This window comes from Leuresthes tenuis, unplaced genomic scaffold, assembly GCF_036924035.1.
Source record: "Leuresthes tenuis unplaced genomic scaffold, fLeuTen1.0.hap1 SCAF_8, whole genome shotgun sequence".
Lineage (NCBI taxonomy): Eukaryota > Metazoa > Chordata > Actinopteri > Atheriniformes > Atherinopsidae > Leuresthes > Leuresthes tenuis.
Window position 1 is genome coordinate 26361854 of NW_027325362.1, and position 20867 is coordinate 26382720.

Below are 20867 nucleotides of genomic sequence, written 5' to 3' on the forward strand. Positions count from 1 at the left end.
TTTTCGACTGCAAGTAGGTGTGAATTTCAGATCATAATTTGCAAAAAGCTGATGAGAAAGGGTGAGAATGTCCGACTGCACACCATCAAATGCGGGAGCGGAGTTGTTCGGCTGTGAGTAGGTGTGAATCTCCGACCGTAATTTCTGAAAAATGTGTTAGAAAAGGTAAGAATGCCGGTCCATACATCATCAAAAGCGAGAGAGGTGGTGTTCGGCTGCAAGTAGGTGTGAATGTCCAGCCATAATTACTCACAAACGGGTAAGAAAAGGTAGTATTGCCAGACCATACATGATCAAAACAGGGAGCGGAGGTGGTTCAGCTGCAAGAAGGTGTGAATGTCCGACTAAAGTTCAAATATATTAACAAAAGCGGGAGGAGAGGTCTTCGGATGAGAGTGGTTGAGAATTTCCAACCATAATCTATAAAATTCGGTGAAAAAAAGGTGTGATAGAACACTAAAAGGTGGAGCGGAAGTGTTCGGCTGCAAGAAGGTGTGAATGTCCGACTATATTTGGTGTAAAGCAGGTGAAGCAAGGTCTGAATGCCCAACCTTACATTATCAAAAGCGTGTTCAGAGGTGTTTGGCTGCAAGAAGGCCATAGTTTGCCAAAAGCGGGTAAGCTGCGAATGACCAACTAAATATCAACAAAAGGTCTTCGGATGCAAGTGGGTGTGAATATCCCACCATACAAGTATGGTGGAGAGGAAGCTGTGAACAGCCGACCATAGTTTGCAAAAAGCGGGTGAGAAAAGGTGCGAATGTCCAACCATACATGATCAAAACAGGGAGCGGAGGTGTTTGGCTGTGACAAGGTGTGAATGTCCACCCAAAATTAATGAAAAGCGGGTAAAAAGTAGGTTTGAATGCCCAAGCATACATCATCAAAAGAAGGAGTGGATGTGTTCGGCTACAAGAAGGTTTGAATGTCCAAGCATAGTTTGTAAAAAGCGGGTAAGAAAAGGTTCGAATGCCCAAACATACACCATCAAAAGAGGGAGCGGAGGTGTTCCGCTGTAAGAAGGTGTGAATGTCCGACCATAGTTGGTAAAAAGTGGGTAAGAAAAGGTTAAAATACCCGACTGTACACAATCTATAGCGGGAGCGGATGTGTTTGGCTACAAGAATGTGTGAAAGTCGGACCATGGTTTGTAAAAAACGGGTAAGAAAAGGTGCGAATGCCCGACAATGTATGATCAAAAGAGGGAGCGAAGGTTTTTGGCTACAAGAAGGTTTGAATGTCCGACCATAGTTTGTAAAAAGCGGGTAAGAAAAGGTTAAAATGCCTGACTATACACCATCAAAAGCGGGAGCGGAGGTGTTCCGCTGTAAGACGGTGTGAATGTCCGAACATAGTTGGTAAAAAGCGGGTAAGAAAAGGTTAAAATACCCGACTGTACACAATCAATAGGGGGAGCGGAGTTGTTCGGCTACAAGAAGGTGTGATAGTCCAACCATGGTTTGTAAAAAGCTGGTAAGAAAAGGTTCGAATGCCCGAATATATACCATCAAAAGCGGAAGCGGAAGTGTTCGGCTGCAAGAAGGTGTGAACGTCCGACCAAAGTTTGTAAAAAGCAGTTAAGAAAAGGTTCGAATACCCGACTGTACACAATCAATAGCGGGAGCGAAGTTGTTCGGCTACAAGAAGGTGTGAAACTCCAACCATAGTTTGTAAAAAGCGGGTAAGAAAAGGTTCAAATGCCTGACTATAAACCATCAAAAGCGCGGAGCGGAGGTGTTCCGCTGTAAGACGGTGTGAATGTCCGACCATAGTTGGTAAAAAGCGGGTAAGAAAAGGTTAAAATACCCAACTGTACACAATCAATAGCGGGAGCGGAGTTGTTCGGCTACAAGAAGGTGTGAAAGTCCAACCATGGTTTGTAAAAAGCGGGTAAGAAAAGGTTCGAATGCCCGACAATGTATGATCAAAAGAGGGAGCGGATGTGTTCGGCTGCAAGAAGGTCTGAATGTCCAACCATAATTTGTAAAAACCGGGAAGGAAAGGCTCGAAAGCCCGACTATACACCATCAAAAGCGGGAGCAGAGTGGTTCAGCTGCAAGAAGGTCTGAGTGTCCATCAATAATTGCTTTAAAACATGAAAGAAAATTTTCGAATATCATCCGCACATGATCATAAGAAGGAGAGGAGGTGTTCAGCTGCAAGAAGGTGTGAATGTCCACCCATAATTCCTGAAAAATGGGTAAAAAAAGGTGCAAATGCCCAACCATACATTGTCAAAAGCAGGTGTGAATGTCAGATCATAATTTGCAAAAAGCTGATGCGAAAGGGTGAGAATGCCCGACTATACACCATCAAATGCGGGAGCGGAGGTGTTCGGCTCTGAGTAGGTGTGAATGTCCGACCATAATTGCTGAAAAATGTGTTAGAAAAGGAAAGAATGCCGGACCATACATCATCAAAAGCGAGAGAGGTGGTGTTCGGCTGCAAAAAGGTGTAAATGTTCGACTAAAGTTTGTAAAAAGCGGGTAAGACATGGTGCGAATGCCTGACAAGGTATGATCAAAAGCAGGAGCGGAGGTGTTCAGCTGCAAGAAGGTCTAAATGTCCATCAATAATTGCTAGAAAACATGAAAGAAAATTTTCGAAAATCAAACCGCACATGATCATAAGTGGGAGAGGAGGTGTTCAGCTGCAAGAAGGTGTGAATGTCCACCCATTATTCCTGACAAATGGGTAAAAAAAAGGTGAAAATGCCAAACCATACATCATCAAAAGAAGGAGTGGATGTGTTCGTCTACAAGAAGGTGTGAACATCCAACCAAAGTTTGTAAAAAGCAGTTAAGAAAAGGTTTGAATATCCAACCAAACATAATCAAAAGCGGGAGCATAGCTTTTCGACTGCAAGTAGGTGTGAATTTCAGATCATAATTTGCAAAAAGCTGATGAGAAAGGGTGAGAATGTCCGACTGCACACCATCAAATGCGGGAGCGGAGTTGTTCGGCTGTGAGTAGGTGTGAATCTCCGACCGTAATTTCTGAAAAATGTGTTAGAAAAGGTAAGAATGCCGGTCCATACATCATCAAAAGCGAGAGAGGTGGTGTTCGGCTGCAAGTAGGTGTGAATGTCCAGCCATAATTACTCACAAACGGGTAAGAAAAGGTAGTATTGCCAGACCATACATGATCAAAACAGGGAGCGGAGGTGGTTCAGCTGCAAGAAGGTGTGAATGTCCGACTAAAGTTCAAATATATTAACAAAAGCGGGAGGAGAGGTCTTCGGATGAGAGTGGTTGAGAATTTCCAACCATAATCTATAAAATTCGGTGAAAAAAAGGTGTGATAGAACACTAAAAGGTGGAGCGGAAGTGTTCGGCTGCAAGAAGGTGTGAATGTCCGACTATATTTGGTGAAAAGCAGGTGAAGCAAGGTCTGAATGCCCAACCTTACATTATCAAAAGCGTGTTCAGAGGTGTTTGGCTGCAAGAAGGCCATAGTTTGCCAAAAGCGGGTAAGCTGCGAATGACCAACTAAATATCAACAAAAGGTCTTCGGATGCAAGTGGGTGTGAATATCCCTCCATACAAGTATGGTGGAGAGGAAGCTGTGAACAGCCGACCATAGTTTGCAAAAAGCGGGTGAGAAAAGGTGCGAATGTCCAACCATACATGATCAAAACAGGGAGCGGAGGTGTTTGGCTGTGACAAGGTGTGAATGTCCACCCAAAATTAATGAAAAGCGGGTAAAAAGTAGGTTTGAATGCCCAAGCATACATCATCAAAAGAAGGAGTGGATGTGTTCGGCTACAAGAAGGTTTGAATGTCCAAGCATAGTTTGTAAAAAGCGGGTAAGAAAAGGTTCGAATGCCCAAACATACACCATCAAAAGAGGGAGCGGAGGTGTTCCGCTGTAAGAAGGTGTGAATGTCCGACCATAGTTGGTAAAAAGTGGGTAAGAAAAGGTTAAAATACCCGACTGTACACAATCTATAGCGGGAGCGGATGTGTTTGGCTACAAGAATGTGTGAAAGTCGGACCATGGTTTGTAAAAAACGGGTAAGAAAAGGTGCGAATGCCCGACAATGTATGATCAAAAGAGGGAGCGAAGGTTTTTGGCTACAAGAAGGTTTGAATGTCCGACCATAGTTTGTAAAAAGCGGGTAAGAAAAGGTTAAAATGCCTGACTATACACCATCAAAAGCGGGAGCGGAGGTGTTCCGCTGTAAGACGGTGTGAATGTCCGAACATAGTTGGTAAAAAGCGGGTAAGAAAAGGTTAAAATACCCGACTGTACACAATCAATAGGGGGAGCGGAGTTGTTCGGCTACAAGAAGGTGTGATAGTCCAACCATGGTTTGTAAAAAGCTGGTAAGAAAAGGTTCGAATGCCCGAATATATACCATCAAAAGCGGAAGCGGAAGTGTTCGGCTGCAAGATGGTGTGAACGTCCGACCAAAGTTTGTAAAAAGCAGTTAAGAAAAGGTTCGAATATCCAACCAAACATAATCAAAAGCGGGAGCAGAGCTGTTCGACTGCAAGTAGGTGTGAATGTCCAGCCATAATTACTCACAAACGGGTAAGAAAAGGTAGTATTGCCAGACCATACATGATCAAAACAGGGAGCTGAGGTGGTTCAGCACCAAGGTGTGAATGTCTGACTATAGTTTGTAAAAAGCGGGTAAGATAAGGTGCGAATGCCCGACAATGTATAATCAAAAGAGGGAGCAGAGGTTTTCGGCTACAAGAAGGTTTGAATGTCCGACCATAGTTTGTAAAAAGCGGGTAAGAAAAGGTTAAAATGCCTGACTATACACCATCAAAAGCGGGAGCGGAGATGTTCCGCTGTAAGACGGTGTGAATGTCCGACCATAGTTGGTAAAAAGTGGGTAAGAAAAGGTTAAAATACCCGACTGTACACAATCAATAGCGGGAGCGGATGTGTTTGGCTACAAGAATGTGTGAAAGTCCGACCATGGTTTGTAAAAAACGGGTAAGAAAAGGTGCGAATGCCCGACAATGTATGATCAAAAGAGGGAGCGGAGGTTTTTGGCTACAAGAAGGTTTGAATGTCCGACCATAGTTTGTAAAAAGCGGGTAAGAAAAGGTTCAAATGCCTGACTATACACCATCAAAAGAGGGAGCGGAGGTGTTCCGCTGTAAGACGATTTGAATGTCCGACCATAGTTGGTAAAAAGCGGGTAAGAAAAGGTTAAAATACCCGACTGTACACAATCAATAGGGGTAGCGGAGTTGTTCGGCTACAAGAAGATGTGAAAGTCCAACCATGGTTTGTAAAAAGCTGGTAAGAAAAGGTTCGAATGCCCGAATATATACCATCAAAAGCGGAAGCGGAGGTGTTCGGCTGCAAGAAGGTGTGAACGTCCGACCAAAGTTTGTAAAAAGCAGTTAAGAAAAGGTTCGAATATCCAACCAAACATAATCAAAAGCGGGAGCAGAGCTGTTCGACTGCAAGTAGGTGTGAATGTCAAGCCATAATTACTCACAAACGGGTAAGAAAAGGTAGTATTGCCAGACCATACATGATCAAAACAGGGAGCTGAGGTGGTTCAGCACCAAGGTGTGAATGTCTGACTATAGTTTGTAAAAAGCGGGTAAGATAAGGTGCGAATGCCTGACAATGTATAATCAAAAGAGGGAGCAGAGGTTTTCGGCTACAAGAAGGTTTGAATGTCCGACCATAGTTTGTAAAAAGCGGGTAAGAAAAGGTTCAAATGCCTGACTATACACCATCAAAAGCAGGAGCGGAGATGTTCCGCTGTAAGACGGTGTGAATGTCTGACCATAGTTGGTAAAAAGCGGGTAAGAAAAGGTTAAAATACCCGATTGTACACAATCAATAGGAATGAATTTTATAGCAAAATCCGAAATCATGCATAACTCCGCAAAAGGAACGTATTGCTCAACCAAAGGGATGCTTCTTTCTCATTCAGGGTAATATGAGGAACTTTATGCTTGATACATTTTAGACATGGATAACTATGAAGGACAAAGCAATTTTAACTTGGTTTGAGCAAAGCAATTCATTTTATAGGAAAATCCGAAATCGTGCAGGACTCATGAAAGTAAGCTTATTCTCGGATTCCTGATCCTCCAGTGTTGCTTTTTCTTCTACTGCAAAATACAATGTTGTTCTTTGTTGAAGTCGATCTAGACATTGATAAATATGAAGGACAAAGCAGTTTTAACTTGGTTTGAGTGAAGGAATTCATTTTATACATAAAATCCCAAATCATGCAGAACGTATGAAAATAAGCTTATTCTCGGATTACTGATCCTTCAGTGTTGCTCTTTCTTCTACTGCAAAATCCAGTGTTGTTCTTTGTTGAAGTCAATCTAGACATTGATAAATATGAAGGACAAAGCAGTTTTAACATAGTTTGAGTGAAGGCATTCATTTATAGTAAAATCAATAATCGTGCAGAACTCATGAAAATAAGCTTATTCTCGGATTCCTAAAACTTTTGATTTGCTCTTTCTTTACTGCAAAGTACAATGTTGTTCTTTGTTGAAGTCGATCTAGACATTGATAAATATGAAGGACAAAGCAGTTTTCACTTGGTTTGAGTGAAGGATTTGCAGCTGAAAACCTCCCGCTCCCGCTTTTGATTGTGTATAGTCGGGCTTTCGAGCCTTTTCTTACCCGGTTTTTAGAAATTATGGTTGGACATTCAGACCTTGCAGCCGAAGACCTCCACTCCCTCTTTTGATCATACATTGTCGGGAATTCGCACCTTGTCTTACCCGCTTTTTACAAACTATAGTCAGACATTCACACCTTGCAGCTGAACCACCTCAGCTCCCTGTTTTGATCATGTATGGTCTGGCAATACTACCTTTCCTTACCCGTTTGTGAGTAATTATGGCTGGACATTCACACCTACTTGCAGTCGAACAGCTCTGCTCCCGCGTTTGATGGTATATATTCGGGCATTCGAACCTTTTCTTAACTGCTTTTTGCAAACTTTGGTCGGACATTCACACCTTCTTGCAGCCGAACACCTCCGCTTCCGCTTTTGATGGTATATAGTCAGGCATTTGAACCTTTTCTTACCCGCTTTTTACAAACTATGGTCGGACATTCAAACCTTCTTGTAGCCGAAAACCTCCGCACCTTTTCTTAGCAGCTTTTTACAAACCATGGCTGAACTTTCACACCTTCTTGTAGCCGAACACATCCACTCCTGCTTTTGATGATGTATGGTTGGGCATTCGCACCTTTTTTTTACCCATTTGTCAGGAATAATGGGTGGACTTTCACACCTTCTTGCAGCTGAACACCTCCTCTCCCACTTATGATCATGTGCGGTTTGATTTTCGAAAATTTTCTTTCATGTTTTCTAGCAATTATTGATGGATATTTAGACCTTCTTGCAGCTGAAAACCTCCGCTCCTGCTTTTGATCATACCTTGTCAGGCATTCGCACCATGTCTTACCCGCTTTTTACAAACTTTAGTCGAACATTTACACCTTTTTGCAGCCGAACACCACCTCTCTCGCTTTTGATGATGTATGGTCCGGTATTCTTTCCTTTTCTAACACATTTTTCAGCAATTATGGTCGGACATTCACACCTACTCAGAGCCGAACACCTCCGCTCCCGCATTTGATGGTGTATAGTCGGGCATTCTCACCCTTTCTCATCAGCTTTTTGCAAATTATGATCTGACATTCACACCTGCTTTTGATAATGTATGGTTGGGCATTCGCACCTTTTTTTACCCATTTTTCAGGAATTATGGGTGGACATTCACACCTTCTTGCAGCTGAACACCTCCTCTCCTTCTTATGATCATGTGCGGATGATATTCGAAAATTTTCTTTCATGTTTTAAAGCAATTATTGATGGACATTCAGACCTTCTTGCAGCTGAACCACTCTGCTCCCGCTTTTGATGGTGTATAGTCGGGCTTTCGAGCCTTTCCTTCCCGGTTTTTACAAATTATGGTTGGACATTCAGACCTTCTTGCAGCCGAACACCTCCGCTCCCTCTTTTGATCATACATTGTCGGGCATTAGCACCTTTTCTTACCCGCTATTTACAAACCATAGTCGGACTTTCACATCTTTTAGTAGCCGAACAACTCCGCTCCCGCTATTGATTGTGTACAGTCGGGTATTTTAACCTTTTCTTACCCACTTTTTACCAACTATGGTCGGACATTCACACCTTCTTACAGCGGAACACCTCCGCTCCCTCTTTTGATGGTGTATGTTCGGGCAGTCAAACCTTTTCTTACCTGCTTTTTACAAACTATGGTCAGACATTCAACCCTTCTTGGAGCCGAACACATCCACTCCTGCTTTTGATTATGTATAGTTGGGCATTCGCACCTTTTCTTACCCATTTTTCAGTAATTATGGGTGTACATTCACACCTTCTTGCAGCCAAACACCTCCGCTCCCTCTTTTGATCATACATTTTCGGGCATTCGAACCTTTTCTTACCCGCTTTTTACAAACCATGGTCGGACTTTCACAGCTTTTAGTAGCCGAACAACTCCGCACCCGCTACTGATTGTGTACAGTCGGGTATTTTAACCTTTTCTTACCCGTTTTTTACCAACTATGGTCGGACATTCACACCTTCTTACAGCGGAACACCTCCGCTCCCTCCTTTGATGGTGTATGTTCGGGCATTCGAACCTTTTCTTACCCGCTTTTTACAAACTATGGTCAGACGTTCAAACCTTCTTGTAGCCGAACATATCCACTCCTGCTTTTGATGATGTATGGTTGGGCATTTGAACCTACTTGTTGCCCGCTTTTCATTAATTATGGGTGGACATTCACACCTTGTCTCAGCCAAACACCTCCGCTCCCTGTTTTGATCATGTATGGTTGGACATTCGCACCTTTGCTTACCCTCTTTTTATACTGATTGCTCAAGATTAAGTTGTTCTTTCTCAAACTACAAAATTTTTTTAATTGTTGAAACTTGATTTGAAGTGGATAAATAAGGAAGACAAACAGTTTTAAGTCAGGCTGATAGCAATTAATTTTATAGCAAAATCTTTATTTCGTCATTTGTCGAGAGATGCTTATTGCTGAAGAAGTTCTTTCTCATTCTACAAAGTACAACGTTGTTTATCATTGAAACTTGATTAGACATGAATAAATATGAAGGACAAAGCAGTCTTAACATGGTTTGAGTTAAGGAATTCGTTTTATAGGAGAATCCGAATTCGTGCATAACTCGTAAAATAGAGCTTATTTTCGGATTCCTGAAGAATGAGTCTGGTTCTTTCTCATAATACAAAGTTTGTTGTTTATTGTTGAAACTTCATCAGACCGTTAGATATAGTCGGACTCACCTCGACGCACGGCTTGGGATCTGGAACCAGTACTCTTGAGAGGGGTTGGACTCTCTTCCACTCTGGAGTTGCCCGTGGTGAGAGGCGCAGAGCAGGTGTGGGCATACTTATTGCCCCCCGGCTGTGTGCCAGTACATTGGGGTTTACCCCAGTGAACGAGAGGGTAGCCTCCCTCCGCCTTTGGGTGGGGGGACGAGTCCTGACTGTTGTTTGTGCCTATGCGCCAAACAGCAGTTCAGAGTACCTACCCTTTTTGGAGTCTCTGGGGGAGGCACTGGAGAATGCTCCTACCGGAGACTCCCTCATTCTGCTGGGGGACTTCAATGCTCACGTGGGCAATGACAGTGAGACCTGGAGGGGTGTGATTGGGAGGAACGGCCCCCCCGATCTGAATCAGAGTGGTGGTATGTTGTTGGACTTCTGTGCCAGTCATAGACTGTCCATAACGAACACCATGTTCAGGCATAAGGGTGTCCATATGTGCACTTGGCACCAGGACACCCTTGGCCGCAGTTCGATGATCGACTTTGTGGTTGTATCATCGGACTTGCGGCCGTATGTCCTGGACACTCGGGTGAAGAGAGGGGCGGAGCTGTCAACTGATCACCACCTGGTGGTGAGTTGGCTCCGCTGGTGGGGGAGGATGCCGATCAGACCTGGCAGGCCCATACGTATTGTGAGGGTCTGCTGGGAGCGTTTGTCAGAATCCCCCGTCAGAAGGAGCTTTAACTCCCACCTCCGGCAGAGCTTCAACCATATTTGAGGTGGGGGACATTGAGTCCGAATGGGCCATGTTCCGTGACTCCATTGCCGAGGCAGCTGGTCGGAGTTGTGGCCGTAAGGTGGTCGGTGCCTGTCGTGGCGGCAACCCTCGAACCTGCTGGTGGACACCAGTGGTGAGGGAAGCCGTCAAGCTGAAGAAGGAGTCCTATCGGGCCTTTTTGGCCAGTGGGACCCTGGAAGAAGCTGATAGGTACCGACGGGCCAGACGGGCCGCGGCTCAGGGGGGGGAAGCGGCTCACAGTCAACACTGTTTACAGTGGGGACGGGGCTTTGCTGACCTCAACTAGGGATGTTGTGAGTCGGTGGGGGGAGTACTTCGAGGAACTCCTCAATCCTACCAACACGTGCTCGGAAGAGGCAGAGTCGGAGAGCTCGGAGACGGGGCCTCCCATTTCTGGGGCTGAGGTTGCCGAGGTGGTTAAAAAGCTCCTCGGTGGCAAGGCCCCGGGGGTGGATGAGGTCCGTCCTGAGTTTCTCAAGGCTCTGGATGTTGTAGGGCTGTCTTGGCTGACACGCCTCTGCAGTATCGCGTTGACATCGGGGACAGTGCCTCTGGACTGGCAGATTAAGGTGGTGGTCCCCCTCTTTAAAAAGGGGGACCGGAGGGTGTGTTCCAACTATAGGGGTATCACACTCCTCAGCATCCCTGGTAAGGTCTATTCGGGGGTATTGGAGAGGAGGATCCGTCGGATAATCGAGCCTCGGATTCAGGAGATGCAGTGTGGCTTTCGTCCTGGCCGTGGAACAGTGGACCAGCTCTATACCCTCGGCAGGATCCTGGAGGGTGCATGGGAGTTCGCCCAACCAGTCTACATGTGTTTTGTGGACTTGGAGAAAGCGTTCGATCGTGTCCCTCGTGGAGTCCTGTGGGGGGTGCTCCGGGAATATGGAGTGCCGGACCCCTTGATAGGGGCCGTTCGGTCTCTGTATGACCGGTGCCAGAGTTTGGTCCGCATTGCCGGCAGTAAGTCGGATACGTTTCTGGTGAGAGTTGGACTCCGTCAGGGCTGCCCTTTGTCACCGATTCTGTTCCTAACTTTTATGGACAGAATTTCTAGGCGGAGCCAGGGCGTTGAGGGTGTCCCATTTGGCGACCTCAGAATCGGGTCTCTGCTTTTTGCAGATGATGTGGTTCTGTTAGCGTCGTCAGGCCGTGACCTTCAGCTCTCACTGGAGTGATTCGCAGCCGAGTGTGAAGCGGCTGGGATGAGAATCAGCACCTCCAAATCCGAGACTATGGTTCTCAGCCGGAAAAGGGTGCAATGCTCTCTCCGGGTCGGGAATGAGATCCTTCCCCAAGAGGAGGAGTTCAAGTATCTCGGGGTCTTGTTCACGAGTGACGGACGAATGGAGCGGGAGATTGACGGGCGGATCGGTGCGGCGCCTGCAGTGTTGCAGGCTCTGCACCGACCCGTCGTTGTGAAGAGGGAGCTGAGCCAGAAGGCGAAGCTCTCTACTTACTGGTCAATCTACGTTCCCATCCTCACCTATGGTCACGAGTTGTGGGTAGTGACCGAAAGAACAAGATCGCGAATACAAGCGGCCGAAATGGGTTTCCTCCGCAGGGTGTCTGGGCTCTCCCTTAGACTCCTGAACTGGAAAGCGAAGAACAATCTGTGTATTAACCAGTTTAGAAATTTTCTTTTAGATTATATTAGCATGGAAACAATGTCTGCCTCCTCAAAACATCAATTGGCTGAATTTCATTCTCTCTGGTCCCCTCTGATTAGTTTTATCACATAGTGGTGGTGGTGGGTTGCTGGGTGATGGTGGGTCTCAGGCCCGGGCTGCTGCGACTGGTGTGACCGGGTGGTTTGTTTGTTTGTTTTTTGATGTTGTTTGTTTGTTTTTTGTAGAGGTCCTCCTGGGTGGGGTTGGGTTGAGTGGGGTGGGGCGGGATGGGTACCTTCTGGGGGTACAGTAGCTCCCGGAATATGGTCGCTGCAGGCCCCGAGCCTGGTGGACATCAGGCCCTCCTGCCCATTGTTGGCTCCCAGGTAGCGGGGATGCCTATTGCAGCCAGTCCCTGGCTGCCCTCTCTGGGGGAGAGTAGCTCCCCCGGTATATATCCCCATACCCCTCTCCCTTCTGGCTCCTGTACACAGCACACACTCACACATGAAGGGTTTTGGGGGCGTGTGTGTTCGGTGGGGTGTAGTGGATGGGGCCACGTAGCTGGTCCCCTTTGGTTGCACTCTGCAGTTCCCTGCCCCTGTTTTAATTACACCTTAGACATTACTACTTATCAAACACACTCACACACACACATTAGGTCTTGGGGGGTGGTTACACTGAGTGGCATCTGGTGGGCGGGGCTCTTTGGGTATGTAGGCTGCCCAGAGTGCCGCGCTCCCAGTTCTACAAGTTTGGCTGCCCCTCAATTTTAATTGCTCACTATTAGAAAATATTGAAGAGCCAGAAGGGTGAGGGGAGGGGTCTTCTTCGCACACCCCTGCTTCCTGGTGTCTGCTCGGGGCAGGAGGGGCCAGGAGGATTAATTAATTGTTCTGCTGGTTCGCGGTCTGGGGTGGCTGGGGGGTTGCTGGCCTCCTGGTGTGCCCGCTGCACTACACCCCAGCAGAGTCGAGGGAGGTAGGATGTGTGGATGTGTGGATGTATGGGACGTGAAAGTGTGTGTGGTAATGATTGGGCCTGGATCTGGGACTTGCTGTCGCCTGGCCTGCCTGTGTTTCTCCCGATGGGGCATCAGCGTTGCCTCTCCCCACTGCTCGCGACTTCACCCACCTGTGGGCACGTCTTGACTCCCAGGGCACTTGGCCAGGGGCGCTGGGGCAGGCGCTGACCCACTTTGTGGCTGTCTGGGGCGCTTGGCCCTCCTGGGTATTGGGTGGGGCCTCTGCCGGGGGGTTTGGGGGCGCTCGGGCTCCTGGGGCCCAGGTCCAGTGCACGGCCCATGTCTGGGCGGCTGGGGCCTGGCGGGGTCGGTGGGCTGTTACCCCTGGTTCCCGGAGTGCCTCTGCCCTATGCTTATGGGGGCTCTTTCCGGGGGCTTCCTCTGCAGTCTTCTGGGTGGATGCGTGGTTGCCACTGCAGTGGGCTGCCTGGGTTCTGTACTCTGTGGGGGCTGCTGGTGGCCTGGGTCTTGTGGCCCTCTCTGCCTGCTTCTGATTGCTTGGGGGGGGGGCTGTGGATTGTGGCCCTGTACGCTTATACACTCATAACTAAGCACGGTTATCATGTAGGTCCTGTGCCATGGGTGTTGCATGTTCTCACACACACACACACACACACACATTCATTAGTCCAGTAGCATGGTCACTAAGCAGTTGATGTATTATCATGTCGTCTCAGGTCATCTATATCCACAGCTGTGTTGTATGCGATTGCCGCTTCTTGTGCTTGTTTTTGTTTGTTTGTGTGTTTGTTTTTTCTCTGCTTGTCTGCTTTCAGGTGCTCCTGGTGGCGCTAAGGCTGGATTCCCCTCATAGGCCATGGATTGTTGTCTGTTTTGTTTTTTACAGGTGTAGCAGCTGGTTGTCTGGTTTTTGTTTCTATTTTTGTTCTGTTTCCTCTTCTTTCCTCTTCTTCTTTCCTTGTCCCCCGGTCCGGTTCAGTTCAGTTCATGTCATATATTGTAAACAGAAGTAAATAAATGGGCATCAAGGGGAGCTTTACACTTATAAAACTTCCCTTGGCAAAACAAATCTGTTTGGCATCAAAGGTATTCAGACTACAATTCTTCTGACATAATGCTGAACAGGACAAGGGGAAAAAAAAGTAAAGAAGACAGTTCTGCCGAAAGCCAGGGATAGACCTGTTCTAAGTTCTATACTTTTTAAAAGGGGCGTGTTTATCAACTATGGAATTAGAAGATTTACAAAAATGGTCAAGTGCTAGATCTTCATCTGGGATTTTAACAGTGTCATATAACTATTCAACAGATCAGTTAAAAAAAAGCCTGCTCATGGAGATGTTTCAGGATCTGGATACCAAGCGTGGACCTAATGTTTTCATTTTTGCAATTCTGATACAGGCTATTGAGCAGTGATAACTAACACCAAGTTCAGATACTGCAGATTTTCTACCTTTGATATGTTAAGATTGAGCCAATCAGGGACAACCTTGAAGGATCTCTTTGGTTTTGTAGGATCAGTAATTACCTGAGAAAGGTTGATATTGGTACACACCTTTTTTAAATGATCAGAGGCAGAGTTCAACTTGTTTAAATTAAAATTGCCACACAGAGATTGGGTTTAGGCCACATGCACACAGAATGACATCAACAAATATAAGAAATATTAAACATTTACACATAGATTTTTGAATATATGTAGAGGAATGATACTTTGAAATGTGCTCATTGCGGAGTTATGATCAGTTGAGTAATGAAGGTTGAACTATTCTGGGAAAGAGGTTCTATTCCCAGCATCATGATGGACACTCCTGATATAGAAGGTTTCGCTAATGCATTGGAATTGTTTTACTATTTTCATATGCATGTGCAATGAAGAATTGCTTGCTGCTGATAAATGCAAAGAAGAACAGCTTACACATAGATGCTCACATATAGGCTGCTGAATGCAATGAAGACCTGCTTATCAAGTAAAGTTCAATGTCAATGTGTAATATTCAACTAGAAAATTTCTGAAGAAATTTTGATGGGTGCCCAGCTGCTGCCCGTCTTCTGCCCGTCCACACACACACACAGATGAGAGCTGTGCTGTGCTGAGAGACCTGCTGGTTGCCAGTCAAGCATTAGGTATTTCAGTATTAAACTAAGGTACAGAGATAAGCTGAAACATAGTTTAACATTTGAGATCCTGGCCTGCTGTGGTGAAACCTGCCTGCTTTGGGCAGCATGAGGGACAGACGGCTGGCTTAATAGATGGCTTAAACAAGGTTTTTAATGTCTTAATCACACAATGAACCACTTTACACTTTAAATGGTGGCAGCCATTATGTTTACCTGATTAAGGAGGAGAGTTTAAACAGCCAATCACCTGCTCAGTTACTGGTCTTTTAGCCAACCGAGTCCCCTTTTGGGGGGGTTGAAGCAGAGATCCCAGAGGAGGAGGACAGAAAGTAATGTTCAGACATACTGACAGTTTAAATGTGTTTATTTAGCAACAACAGCTCATTATAATTCAGTCAGTTTTGATAAACTTTAACATGTCACAGTCTATAATAGGGGTCCCTGTGTAGAGAAATATCTGTAAGCATTCACCATCACAGTAAGAGGAAGACATGAGGACATTAAACCCAACAACATTCAAATCTTACCTCTGTCCTATGGTGATAGAAACTCCAGTCTTCATCGGAGTCCTCGGTCACATCTGTGTTTGCTCAAGGTTGTTTGGGTCACTGCAGCTGATGGGAGTCCTTCTCTGCTTCATAAGACAAAAAGAGAGGAAACCAAATGTTGAGTTTCATGTAGATAAATTTTCTTGTTTTTGATTCATCACAAAAAATATCCAAAGTACAATCAATGTATTGAGGAAAGATAAAAACACTCACCTTTTTTCATAGTTCTTCTCCTTGGACACGTCACGATGCAGTTTGAATCCTCCTGTGGAAGGGCAGGTGTTCGGTTCAGCAGGACCTCAGATGGAAAGCTGGACACACAATCATTAACAGCATTAATCATAAACAGACATCCTTACTGTATGTGAGCTGTGAGGGGAAGTGTCAGTACTTACTTTAGACCTTTTTGTCTGTCTCTGCAGCATCTGCATGATGACTGTAGTCTGGATTCATGCTGGTTGCTCATGTTTTAAAAGCTGGAGACAACAATCATGAAATTAGCACCAAGCACACATGATGAAAAGCACTGAAACTGTCTTCATACATGTAGAAGTCTCACCTGTAAGTGCAGCGTTACATCTAATGAGGTCCTGCTTCTCCAACCGAAGATGCTGCATCAGTGTTTTCTGGGGGGGGGGGGGTGTTTGGTTTCTCTGACAGAAGAAAAACAAAAGCATGATAACTTCTAATGAATAAATGGAACAATCTGGTGATGTTATGAGTTAAGGATTCACGTTAAACAGAGTGAAGTGTGAGGTGTAACTCTGCACCTTTGACTCCAACATTTACCTCAGTTTCATCTTTTTCTCTGTCTGACTGAAGCTTCTCCGTCTCTGTCCTGTCTGCCTTCTCTGAGCTTGTCATCACTGGTGGTGTAGCTCTCCAACTGAACAAACTCATGATACTCTTCTCACAAAAACATGGTCAAGGATGATAAACTAATTGTCAAAGCATCACCGTGCCAGCACGGTACAGCAATCAGGAGGAATCACACTCTACTAGTTAAGCCATGATCCTCAAAGTTCATATTTCACTGATTGGAAGATATGTACAATAATTAACATAATTGCCAACTGTCAAATAAAATACCATGATTATAATTCAAAAGTGCTCATGATTTGAGAATATATAGACGAATAAATAGATGAATAAATAGACATAAAAATGGATAAATAAGCAAAATGAGCACTGAACACAAGCCATATTCTGTTCAAATCACAATGCATTCACATTCTGACTCATTCGACACCAGCACATAGCTTTTGCCGTCGAGCGCGTTCAAGTTCAGGCTGCGGGCTAACAATGTAGCATGCTAAGCTAAGGCAGGCACACAGAAACATCGGCGGAAGGAAAATTAGCAAATACGTTGTCTTTATTTAACTCGAAGACGTCATATTTCCGCCACGATCAACGACAGATAATGTTCAATATAACTGGTCAACACAAGCCTTATACTGAAATAAACTCATTAAATTCATATTCCAACAAGTTCAATTTGAACAAGCTTTTGCCGTCGAGCGCGTTCAAGTTCAGGCTGCGGGCTAACAATGTAGCATGCTAAGCTAAGGCAGGCACACAGAAACATCGGCGGAAGGAAAATTAGCAAATACCTCGTCTTTATTTAACTGGGAGACGGTCATATTTCCGCCACGATCAACGACAGATAATGTTCAATATAACCACAACGTAAATTCATAGCTTTCACAGCATTCCACGCCAGACAGCGGGCTAATAGTGTAGCATGCTAAACAAAGCAGTCACACCGAAACATCGGCGGAAGGAAAATTAGCAAATACCTCGTCTTTATTTAACTGGGAGACGGTCATATTTCCGCCACGATCAACGACAGATAATGTTCAATATAACCACAACGTAAATTCATAGCCTTCATAGCATTCCACGCCAAACAGCGGGCTAATAGTGTAGCATGCTAAACAAGGCAGCCACACCGAAAAATCGGCGGAAGGAAAATTAGCAAATACCTTGTCTTTATTTAACTGGGAGACGGTCATATTTCCGCCACGATCAACGACAGATAATGTTCAATATAACCACAACGTAAATTCATAGCTTTCACAGCATTCCACGCCAGACAGCGGGCTAATAGTGTAGCATGCTAAACAAGGCAGCCACACCGAAACATCGGCGGAAGGAAAATTAGCAAATACCTTGTCTTTATTTAACTGGGAGACGGTCATATTTCCGCCACGATCAACGACAGATAATGTTCAATATAACCACAACGTAAATTCATAGCCTTCATAGCATTCCACGCCAAACAGCGGGTTTATAGTGTAGCATGCTAAACAAAGCAGTCACACCGAAACATCGGCGGAAGGAAAATTAGCAAATACCTCGTCTTTATTTAACTGGGAGACGGTCATATTTCCGCCACGATCAACGACAGATAATGTTCAATATAACCACAACGTAAATTCATAGCTTTCACAGCATTCCACGCCAGACAGCGGGCTAATAGTGTAGCATGCTAAACAAGGCAGCCACACCGAAACATCGGCGGAAGGAAAATTAGCAAATACCTCGTCTTTATTTAACTGGAGGACGGTCATATTTCCGCCACGATCAACGACAGATAATGTTCAATATAACCAAACCAAGCAAAAAATAGATCTTACCTGAACAAAGCTCGCCAGACAGAAAGACTACTCAAGAATATTCGAAGAAGCAGGGGCGAAGTGACGATCCAACAACCAATGAAAACAGTGGAATTGCTGACGTGTGTCGTCAAGCGTCTGGTATGACGCTGTTAAAACAGCTGATTGTGTTGATCATAATGGAAAACATATGAGTCCGTGCGCGCTGTCGCGCGCATTTGTCTCGTGAGTGGCACGAACCTGTTATCACAGCTGATGTGTTGATCATAATGGAAAACATATGAGTCAGTGCGCGCTATCGCGCGCATTTGTTTCGTGAGGGCTAGCATGACGCTGTTGATAGCTGATCATAATGGAAAACATATGAGTCCGTGCGCGCTGTCGCGCGCATTTGTCTCGTGAGTGGCACGAACCTGTTATCACAGCTGATGTGTTGATCATAATGGAAAACATATGAGTCAGTGCGCGCTGTCGCGCGCATTTGTCTCGTGAGGGCTAGAATGACGCTGTTATGATAGATGTGTTGATCATAATGGAAAGCATATGAGTCAGTGCGCGCTATCGCGCGCATTTGTTTCGTGAGCGGCTAGCATGACGCTGTTGGGTCAGTGCGCGCTGTCGCGCGCATTTGTCTCGTGAGCGGCTAGCATGACGCTGTTGGGTCAGTGCGCGCTGTCGCGCGCATTTGTCTCGTGAGCGGCTAGCATGACGCTGTTTTCACAGTTTTGGCTGCCTGCTGACAGACAGAGGCTGTCATGTTATATTGTATTAGGAGCACAGATAAAACAGGCTGGCATAATGCTGTTACAGCAGGCCAGCCTGCTTGGCTCTGCCCTCATCCGCCATCTTGGCTCTGCCCTCATCAGCTGTGATAGAACAGGGCAGCCTTCTTGGGTGTGGTCAGCATTAGTTGCTATGGGCAACAGCTGTGCCTGCCAACTGCCAACTGCCGAATTCTGCACCTCACTTTGTCCCCTTAAAATCATGGGGTTTTCATATTGAGGCAGAAATCTGGAACAAAACGCTCGCTGTTCGAAAAGTAGAAGTCGTATCCGAATAATTCTTTCACCGTGAGCGCCAGAAGGCCCGGGGGAAGCCAGCGGTGTCAATTTTATTCTTCTAACCCCCGTGGCTCCTTTATTATGGCAGTTTTAAAATGATTTTTCACACTGATTTCAGGGCTCGGCCGTTTTATAATGGGATGGAATGTTCCCTCTCTGCGCTCAGAGGGGATTTGTGAGAAATCTGTGAGGCCCAGCTCAATGACAGTCACATTGGGTGAAAGACAACTAAAATACCTACGTTTTGATGTATAATTTATCAAGATCAGGCAGATATTTTGGACGTGAGAGGCATTTGTTCGAGAAATTGTTTTTTAAAGATTTTTAGAGTGACAGTTAGAGTGTAACTGACATTAGACGACCTCCTCTGGACACCTAAAACGTAAACTGCCGTTGTGTCAAAGCCGTATAAGCTATTAACAAGCCCTTTACCACAGTTAAAGCTGAGTCTTTCCTGTCACACACAAACTTTGAATGATGTGTGTGTGACGCTGTATGGCTGAGTTCAGAGGCCTCCAATGTGAGGCAGTTTGGGGCTCTTCGAGCCCCAAACTGCCTCTTTTTGGCCTTCTCCATTCATTTTCCCATTGACAATTTGCCCGCTTTTTCCCATTTATCCGCTATTCCGGTCGAGTAATGAGAGAGAAAAGTAATAGCACACTTCTGCCCATCGGCGCGCACGCAGCCATGTATTTTTTATTTTAGTCGGACCTTCGCTGCGGGCCGAGTTACGCGCCGAAAAACGTGACGGAAGCGGAAAAATAATAAGTATGAGCAATAGTAATATGTGTGCCCTGCCTATGGCATGGGGCACCCATAATTAGGATTTGCAAAACAGTGAAGTTAAACAATGAATGGGTCCATAGTCGGTATGAGAAGACTACAGGAATATTGACCTGGGTGTACGTTCAAACAGAGATGAGAAAATTGCGATAAATAATTGTTTGTTTGTTTGTTAGTATGTATAGGAATGTTATGTGTATAAACTGTGTTGAGTTATAGTTACTCAGTAGTGTCTCAGTGAAACAACCGACGGGGGAAGCCTTGCGGTGACAACAAAAGCAGTGTTTTACTGTTCAGTCAAGTTGCTCCAGTGTACTCCATACAAACTGGTTGGCTGCTGAAGGGATAGAAAATGGGGAATACTTGTTTTAAAGCAAACAAGGAATTAGATGGGAAAAATACATGTTTTAACGGGACCCAGACAATATTAAATACTCAGACAGATGGGAGAAGAAGTGTAGTTTTGTAGGAAATCACAAAATTATTACATAGAATTAGTGAAATCAATTGAAGAATGCCTTTCTGAAGAGCTGTTTACCACAGATGAGCAGCTTTGCGACCAAGCACATTGTAGATCGCTTTACTGCCAAAATGATCTAATTTAATGGATTGGTTTAGACATGCATAACAGCATTTTAAGAACAAAGAGAGAAACAAAAAGGGACAACGCTTCATGGTGGAAGGTGATGTATAAATAACTGTGTATATGATGAAGGGGGTGGCAACACCCATTCCGAAATTTCGCCATTCCGACATCCCGCTATTCCGACATCCCACCATTCCGACATACCACCATTCCGACATACCACCATTCCGACAAACCACCATTCCGACATGCAAACGTCCCACCATTCCGACATCCCACCATTGCGACATCCCGCTATTCTGACGTTCAAATGTCCCACCATTCCGACAAGGTTTTCCGTATAAGGAAATGTGTGTTACTCAACAGGTGAGTCCCTTCTTTCTGTTCATGCAATTTATATGTTTAACACATGTTTATAGACAAGCGTTATTAAAAACACAAAGTCTCGGCAACTGGAGGAGGAGAAGCAGTCCGCGGTGGTTTTCAA

General features: G+C 45.3%; 1 long non-coding RNA gene across 1 annotated transcript; it reads right to left on the minus strand.

Annotated features, from left to right (window-relative positions):
• Nucleotides 1-15555: 15555 nt before the first annotated feature.
• Nucleotides 15556-15976, minus strand: LOC140313427 (uncharacterized). Its single transcript, XR_011917042.1, has 3 exons — nucleotides 15895-15976; nucleotides 15731-15811; nucleotides 15556-15646 (listed from the first exon to the last, which is right to left on the minus strand). It is a non-coding gene; the product is annotated as an uncharacterized lncRNA (long non-coding RNA).
• Nucleotides 15977-20867: the final 4891 nt, after the last annotated feature.